The sequence below is a fragment of the Amblyomma americanum genome, chromosome 10 (assembly GCF_052857255.1).
Source record: "Amblyomma americanum isolate KBUSLIRL-KWMA chromosome 10, ASM5285725v1, whole genome shotgun sequence".
NCBI classification, from domain to species: Eukaryota; Metazoa; Arthropoda; class Arachnida; order Ixodida; family Ixodidae; genus Amblyomma; species Amblyomma americanum.
Window position 1 is genome coordinate 49,785,679 of NC_135506.1, and position 8,248 is coordinate 49,793,926.

At 47.6% G+C, this 8,248-nt stretch overlaps 1 protein-coding gene across 1 annotated transcript in view; it reads left to right on the top strand.

Annotated features, from left to right (window-relative positions):
• Positions 1-8,248, top strand: part of LOC144107669 (major facilitator superfamily domain-containing protein 4A-like) — a 422,352-nt gene that overhangs the window by 177,335 nt on the left and 236,769 nt on the right. The window lies entirely within an intron of this gene.

The window sequence follows — 8,248 nt, forward strand, 5'->3', positions numbered from 1 at the left end:
TACATTAAGAAAAGTGGACCACGATTCTCGCGGCAAACGGCGAAGGGAAAGAAGTATCGCGAAGACGATGCATACGAAAGTGGACGTTCAACAACTTATCGCCGGACCTCTCGCATGCTCTCCTTCGCAGTATTTGTCTACCTTCTATGAAAGGCGGCTACTACGTTGTGCATGCCGGCGTGGAGGAGGCAACGGGGGACATGCTTTCGGGCCACTGCCTATGCCCGGCCGGTGCATAGGAGCTAGCAAACATTTACATGTGTTGACACTTTGCTGACATGTGCGTCCTGGCTTAACTGCACGCGCTGCTTTCTCGATTCCCGCACCTTTAGTGGAACCTGCCAGCATGTACTTGGGCTGTTTCTAACGGCATCTGACGCAGCCACCCTCGAAAGCGTCACGTGCACTGATCTCCTCTGTGCGTGGATTGTGCCTTCGCAAGGGGGGAGATGTGGGAAATTTCAATATTCTGCCTAAGAACCGCTTAAGGAATATGTTTTGCTTTGTTGTATTCAGCATTGCTAGTAAGAGAGTTTCAATGCGGGTGCGGACTTTCTTTCTGTCAAGTGGCGAGAAACAAGGGAATTGAAAAGAGGCGCTCGTTAAGACATATATCACGGAACCTAGCAGTCACCGAAGCCAAGGAGCATAGGAGAGGTTTTTTTCAGAGTTATGTACATCAAAGGGAGATTATTTAAAGATAGCTGATTGCAAAGCAGAAGTCAAAAAGCAACCACATACCGCCGGTGGGATAAGATCCGACGACCTCCGAATTTCGCGTCTTTTGCTCTGCCAACTGAGCTACGGCGACGGCTGTCCAGTCTTCTGGTTTCGACGGTAGTTATGCGTAATGCCCTGCGTAGCGTCCTGTGTGTAACCGACCCTTGAGGGTGTTCAGCAGCGCTCCCCATGCAGCTCCCTGGCATATTTTCTGCGAAAATGGGTTTTTTGAGGAGACAACGAAGTGTCAAGTTGCCCCTTCTGTTTTATTGCGGGTTTCGCATTTGATGCATAATGTTGCCTTGCTTTTTGTGCAGACTTGCGAGCGTAACCAGAAGTCTTGCTTTGTACTACATGATTGAATTTTATCGGAGTTATGTACCGGGTGGTACATAATTTTTTTTCTGCCTTTTGTAAACTTGTATTTTTTTATCGCAATCGTTGTACTGACCCAAGTGTATCTGCAAGATTTGTTCATCGATGCAACCGCATGTACAAGGGGCCAAGGCCTCGTCAGGCTCTTAGCAATTAGCCTTGGCCTCCTCATAAGCACCGTCTGAGAATGAGAAAAAATAAAGGAAAAAAATTTAGGAATGCCCTCTGATGTTGGACACAACTCAACAACGAAGCAGGAAATGCCCCTCACAAGAGTCCCTCCAGCCAGTGGCGTCGACCGATTCTCATCCTTGATCGATTACCCCTCTCTTCCCCTTGATTGATTCCCTTTGACCTGCTGGCGTGAAATCCCAAGGGGTGGAAATTGAATGCGGGATAACCACGGCTGAATCGAATTAGCCGCGGCCCCACGAAAATCCATCGACGCCGTTGGCTGGAAGGCCTCCATTGAGGGGCATCTGCGGCTTCATTCTTGAGTTGTATCTGACAACAAGGCAAGGGCGGGGCTAGTTGGTGTTTCATACTGAGGAAGTCGCGCATACTTTCAACTCCGTCGGTGTTCACATCTTTCTCTACCCCATAAGGCGATTTCCTCAGTTTGTATGTGACGTCTTCAAGATGGCTCCTGCCGCCGTGGTGGCTCAGTGGTTATGGCGCTCGGCTGCTGACCTGAAAGACGCGGGTTCGATCCCGGCCGCGGCGGTCGAATTTCGATGGTGGGGAAATTCTAGAGGCCAGTCTACTGTACGATGTCTGTGCATGTTAAAGAACCCCAGGTGGTAGAAATTTTCGGAGTTTTCACTGCGGCGTCCCTCATAGCCTGAGTTGCTTTGGGACATTAAACACCCATAAACCATAACCCAAACCAAGCGGCTCAGAGAGAGTACAATGGCAGAGTATAGAATAGCGGATCGCAGTCAACCTTCTGCGGCACTGCAGCAGAGGCTAGGCACGAAATGGAAGGGCGGGTCTTTGTTTCCGTGCGGTATGGAGTGGGCTAAAATTTTCTACTGAACCAATAAAACTCACTCCGCATTTTCTTTGCAACACCCTCCCTGCACCACTCCCATTGAAATGAGTACAAACGGCCGTCTGGTACTATGGAGGCGCCATAATGGAGAGAGGGGTCTATCCCCAACCATAGCGGTAAGGGATTAGCCCCCTTCATCTACCACTCCCTGCTTTGTCAGGCTACAGGGTCCTGAGAATCGGCTGAAGCGATCTGCAACAGGGTACTTTCACAGAGAAAAAGTCCCTGTGTTCTTACTTTGTATCCTACTATAATTTATGGCCTTCTTGTCCTCAAATTTCACAGAATGATGTTACCTACCCCTCTCTTCCTTTTCCCCACACACATACAATACAGAAAGGAACGCAGAATTATTGCTCGTTCTAAATGACCGTCTTCCTGGAATCTCTTTTTCTGTATGGATGTGAGCTGGAATGTTCTTCCTTACAATGTCCTACGAAAGGGCACATCTTGATATGGGGATGGCTTTAAGTGGGCTTAATATCAGAGGAAGAAAATTACAAGTGTAAGGCACAACTACGCGCGCATACACTAAACGCAGACGAATGTGTTGGTGAATCAGAGCCAAGGTCTTTTTCTTAGTATGCAGGCATCGTGCTGATTCATCCTGCTCTTCACCTTGCTCTTTCGCGGGAATATTGAAGGGGCAGGACTCATGGCATTTTGAGATGCCTCGTTTACAGTGTTTGCTTTAGCTACGGTGTTAGCACTGTCGAAGTTAGAGGTGTACACTCGGATCATGTGGGCCGATAATTTTTCAAGTTTACTGTGATTGGGGACTATGGAGCGTGGGCCGTAGTTCTGGGCCTTAAATATCTGGCCCAGGAGCCTGCTCCAGTGTCCTGAGCTTTAGCGTCTTTGCTCGAGTCTACGCCTGCGGCTTCTCTGTCGAGAAGAAGCCATGAAGTCAAGAACTCCGCGCGTAGTTAACTGAACGGGCAAGCAGAACGGGTCCTGATTACACCGAAAGCATTACTATAGGCTGTGTCCCGTGTTTCGTGTCCGCACAACTTGTCCGCACGATTACATCGTTCACTGAACATAAATGTCCAAAAGTTTGATTGTGTTAGTGCGCGATGAGATCGTGCTGTGGGAGAAATCTGTGATGAGTTCTCAATAGTTAATTTATTAGACATGAAAATTACACTTAGACGTCGCAATAGCCACGGACATCGACATTACATCTGGACGTGGCAACAGCTACGCACGTCGACATAACGTCTGGACGTCACCCGATGACATCATGCAACGCGTACTGGCGTTGTGGAAAATACCCGCGTTCTAGAAAGTTTCATGACGCCACATCCGCTGATGTCACTGCACGTCTATACGTAGATGCAACGCACTGCTTTCGCATTTTTCCGATGCGGTTCGCCGCAGTGATCTCAAAGTTTTTTTTTTACTAATTCCTTCGAAATTGGAGCCACCGCTGTTGCACCGTTATGAGTGCAGCGCACGAGACATTCAATAATAAAAGCTTCCCAATGCTTTTCTTCATTTCAAATACGGTTGTATTCTTTCGTATTTATCCTAATCAGCCCCTCGTTCGCTCAATCCTCGTCTTCACTTGAAGAGATTAGGGTTTGTGTCGTGCTTTACTTATTTCTTCGGGGGCGAGTCGTTACCAGCCCTATTAGAGCAAAACAGCTCAGTGTGCACAACAGAACCATGTGATTTTTTTATCACGTGCGCGATATTTGTGCTGTTTTAGGCACTCTTATTACCGTGATGTGATGTGCAAAAGTATATTCTTGGATTAGAAAGCGCTGTAAGCAAGAAACGAAATTTTCAAGCAAGTGAGGTGGGGTGGTGGTGAGGAAGTTGTAGTGATGGCATGTGCAGCAGGGTCTAGGCAGGGAAAGGAGGGAAGACCTGTGCTTTGTCACAGTGTTCTGGGCAGTGGGTAGTTCCTTGTTCTGGCTATGGGTGCAGGGTGTGTGTGTATGCGGAGGGGGGGGGGAGTTTTAGTGATGGCCTGCAGCAGCTTATAGGCAGGAAAAGGAGGGAGACCTGTCCTTTGTCACCGTGCTCTGGGGAGTGGGTTGTTCCTTGTTCTGGCTATAGGGGTGCAGGGTGTGTGTGTGCGGAGGGGGGGAGGAAGTTGTAGTGATGGTGTTAAAGATAATTTTTAGAAAGTTTAGTATGAGGTAGCTCACTACTGCTGGCACAGCAACAAAGGCCCTTTTCCTTCTATTTCGTGCCTAGCCTGTACTGCAGTGCTACAAAAGGTTGAGTGCGATTCCCCTTTCTATACTGTACCATTGTAATTTTTTGATGGCTGTCTCGCTGCCGTTTTGAATTAAATTGGCGACATTCCTGCGTTTACCCACAAGGGGGAAATTGCTTCCACGAAGTCAAAGAATCTTCTTTTTTCAAAGAGTATTCGTTTCCAGAAAGAATGCGAGAGTGTCGTCGGGGAACGAGACGTTCAGGTTTGAAAACAAGCCTTGGGGAGAAGCTGACTTACAGATTTCTGCAAATGGTCCATTGCTTGCGCCCACCTTTCTTGCAGGTTTGTGTGGTTCTACTTCCACGCAAACGTAGCCTTTAAAAATTGGACGTTACGAGGAGGTGTACATTTTTGCGCAGGGAAGAGCGCCGCTCAAGCGCTCGACACAAAGCGTGACGTATACAAAGTGCTCTCAGAACTGCAATGTCCTATCCGACCGCGGCTTTCCGCGCAGTGGATGAAAATTTATTTCGCAGCTTGCCGTATTCTTGACGACGTGCTTGTAAACTTCGTAGAAGTAGTGCACACGCCAGAGCAGAAATGGGCTCCTTTCAGGCATGTATCGCATTTTGAAGCGAAAGCTTCACTACGCTATACTCCCTTTCATACATCAAGTGCTACGCTGTGAAAGGAACGGAAATGGTCCGCATGGGAAAATACAGCGAGGCGTGTTACTCCGCACTTGTTCTGTGCCCGAGTGGTCTATGGCACGAGGAAGCGACAGCGTGTTGTCAGCAATAAGAGCGCATTTAATCGAGATCATGACAAATGTGTCATGTGGTAAGCCTACAGGCAAACCATTTAGTACGTTTCGCTAACCGGAAATAACGCACTACTTTTTGGTCGCGGATGCAGGCGGCGCAATAAAGAGCGCTAGCTTTGACAGCGTTGCACATGATGTTTGAAACGGAGTATAGGTAATCACGATTTCGCCGTGTGTTGCCGTTTGCCAGAGGTCAAGTGTGACTATAGGCCTTACCATGTGTGGTCCACAATGATGTCGCACTACTTGACCTTTTGATTCGCCGGTAGAAGGCAGTAGAATAGTCACGTGACAATCGGGTGACCTCGCGCTTGGAAACTGCAGTTGTGACGTCAGGGAATATATAAGCCGTAAGTTTATTGGTTGACCAACCTCTCGCGATCAACCATTAATTAAACTGCCACCTGCCAGTGTGGCAGGGTGGGCGCGCTGCCTATCTAGTGTAGAGAACTCACTCAGCATTATAGACGCCAAGCCGCGTCTACTTGCCCGACACACCACAGCTTTCGCCCTCTAAACAGGTTCAGCAGTAGTTAAACCGCAGCTAATTTTTTTCATTTAGGGAGAGTGAGATAAAGAGAGAGAGAGAAAGAGATTAATCGATAGAAAGTTTGGGTGGGCCCTCTTTCCAGATGCCGTGTCATTTCTTCCCCCCCCCCCAAAAAAAAAAAAAGTTTTAAATTTTAAACTTTCCAGGAGCCATTGGGTTTCACCGCCCCTCTTGCCCGGTTGACAAGCCAAAGCTGGTCCTCCGAATGTGAGCTGGACAGTGCCGCCGCCCAGTTCTCAGTTGTTGGTTATTGATTCATGGTATAGCAGTGTTTTTCTGGCATGCGCATATGCAGAGTAACATACCAGTGATTTTTCACGCCGGATAAATTCTCTGCTTTTCTATTAAATGGTTTCTCTCTCTTTCTGACATGCGCCCATACCGTGGTACCATGGTTTGGGGGCACGCGATGAAGTGGATAACATACCATTGTATAAGCTATCCACTTCTCTGCAGAAGGCGCAGTGCGGATCGTAAGAATTTAGAAACATCTAGCTGAACTTGACGGGATTTATATACAACCTTTGTCCGTAAAGTTTCGAGACTGATTTATATTTTCTCTAAAATTGTGGTGCGTATGCGTAGCGCCATTTTTTCAGGCTAACCTGAGCAATTTATGTTAATTGCTGTGGCAACCACTAGATCCCTCTACACGAAGAAAAATACGTTGTCACTAGTCGTCTGCGCATTCTACTGTGAGTGAATGTAGAGAGATGGACGTCCACCTCGAACAGCCTGTAAACATAAAATTCTGTGTGAAGCTTGGCAAGACAGCCACACGGACGTATAAGCTCCTTCGTGATGCTTACGGCTACAAGACAAGGCAAGGCGCCCTTCAACCTCATGAAATGAAAACAACGTGGCTCGGATCAGGGAAATCGTACAGCGATACCGCACCATTGCACTCCGCATGGCATCTGATGATCTCGACATTAGTGAGACAACATGCCACCAAATTTTGCGTGAGAACTTCGGGAAAGGGATGCTGAATGCCAGACTTGTGCCACACTCCCTCACACAGGACCAGCAGAAGACGAGGGCATCAGTGAGCTCTGATTTATTCTCCGAGGCAGAGCTAATTCTGCAATGCTACATTCGTCGTCAACATCTTTGCTGAAGACGAATCATGGTGTTTTCAATACAATCATCAATCAAAGAGGCAGAGAGCCGAATGGCGGTCCACAAGCTCTCCGGCGTCGAGAAAGGTGCGGCGACACAAGACCAAAACAAAGACGATGCTGAATTTTTTTTTCGATGCCAGAGGTGTCATACACCACGAGTTCGTCCCACAAGGGCAGACGGTGAATCAGGAGTTTTGTATCCGCATCCTCCAACTCATACGTGATGCACTGCCACGCCGTCGCCCTGACATATGGGCGTCTGGAGAATGGAGTCTTCTCCACGTTAATGCAAGACCGCACACTGCTCTCAGTGCGAGCACAAAATTACGTACTTGCCCATCCGCCATACTCGCCTGACATCTCCCCATGCGATTTTTTGGTGTTTCCTCGTCTGAAGAGAGCACTAAAAGGTCGCTAGGTGGGGAGCGTGAAGGCCATTACAGACGCCACTAAGGAACTGACAGCCCTGCCAAAACAAGCGTTCTCCAATTGTTTCCAAGACCTCAAGAAGCGTTGGAAGCTGTGTATAGGCTGCAAGGGAGACTATTTCGAAAGGGTGCTGCACAAATGATTTCCATGTTAAGGGCATTTTTTTAATGGACTCAGTCTCGAAACTTTAGGGACAGAGGTTGTTATTCGATTGCCATTTCCTTAGTTTGACCCGTTGCTCCCTGTTTACCTTTTTGTGTGGTTTGGCGTATACCTTACTTTTTAATCTCAAATGTTGGAGTAAATCCATATATCTTAATAGTGTGTCAGAATAATTATGTTCCTGCGTATGTTGGGGGACCCGGGGTAATAGCGCGCGGGCAGCGGCGTGAGCGCCTTTGTTTCCAACATCCGCATGCAGAGTTGATTGGAGTATGTAAACACGAGTGTGGATTTAAAGTCTATCTTCCTCAGTTCTGAGCATTCTGTTTGCGTGTTTACCAATCCTTCCTCTGGTATAGGGTGGTGGTGGTAGTGGTTTATTTAAATACCATAAAAGGAAGGTAAAAGATTTTGCTAGCCCCGGCATCTGCCATCACGTGCGGCGGCACCTGAGCTGGGGCAGCGGAAAGAAGGATAGCAGGCAGGTGGGAGAAATGAAATAAAAGAGGTGAGGGGACAGAAGAAAGACATGGGGGGGGGGTAAATAGTACACTACATAAAATAGATATACACTGCATAAAAACATTAAAAGTGAACACTATAAATGCAAAATAAATATACTATATACATTATTTACACAAACTCTGGTATAGGGACGACATGCAGTTTGGGAGTTCGTAATTACACACGAGACCTTCCTGGAAACCATCGTCAAAGCAAACGCCATTTCCTCAGCCTGGGCGATTCCTAGCTGGCATAGAATCGTGCTTCATTAACTAATTTCCCTTCCACATCCGTGCATGCTATCGTTGATATCACGTTGAGCAGTCCTGCCGCGTCCAGTAAA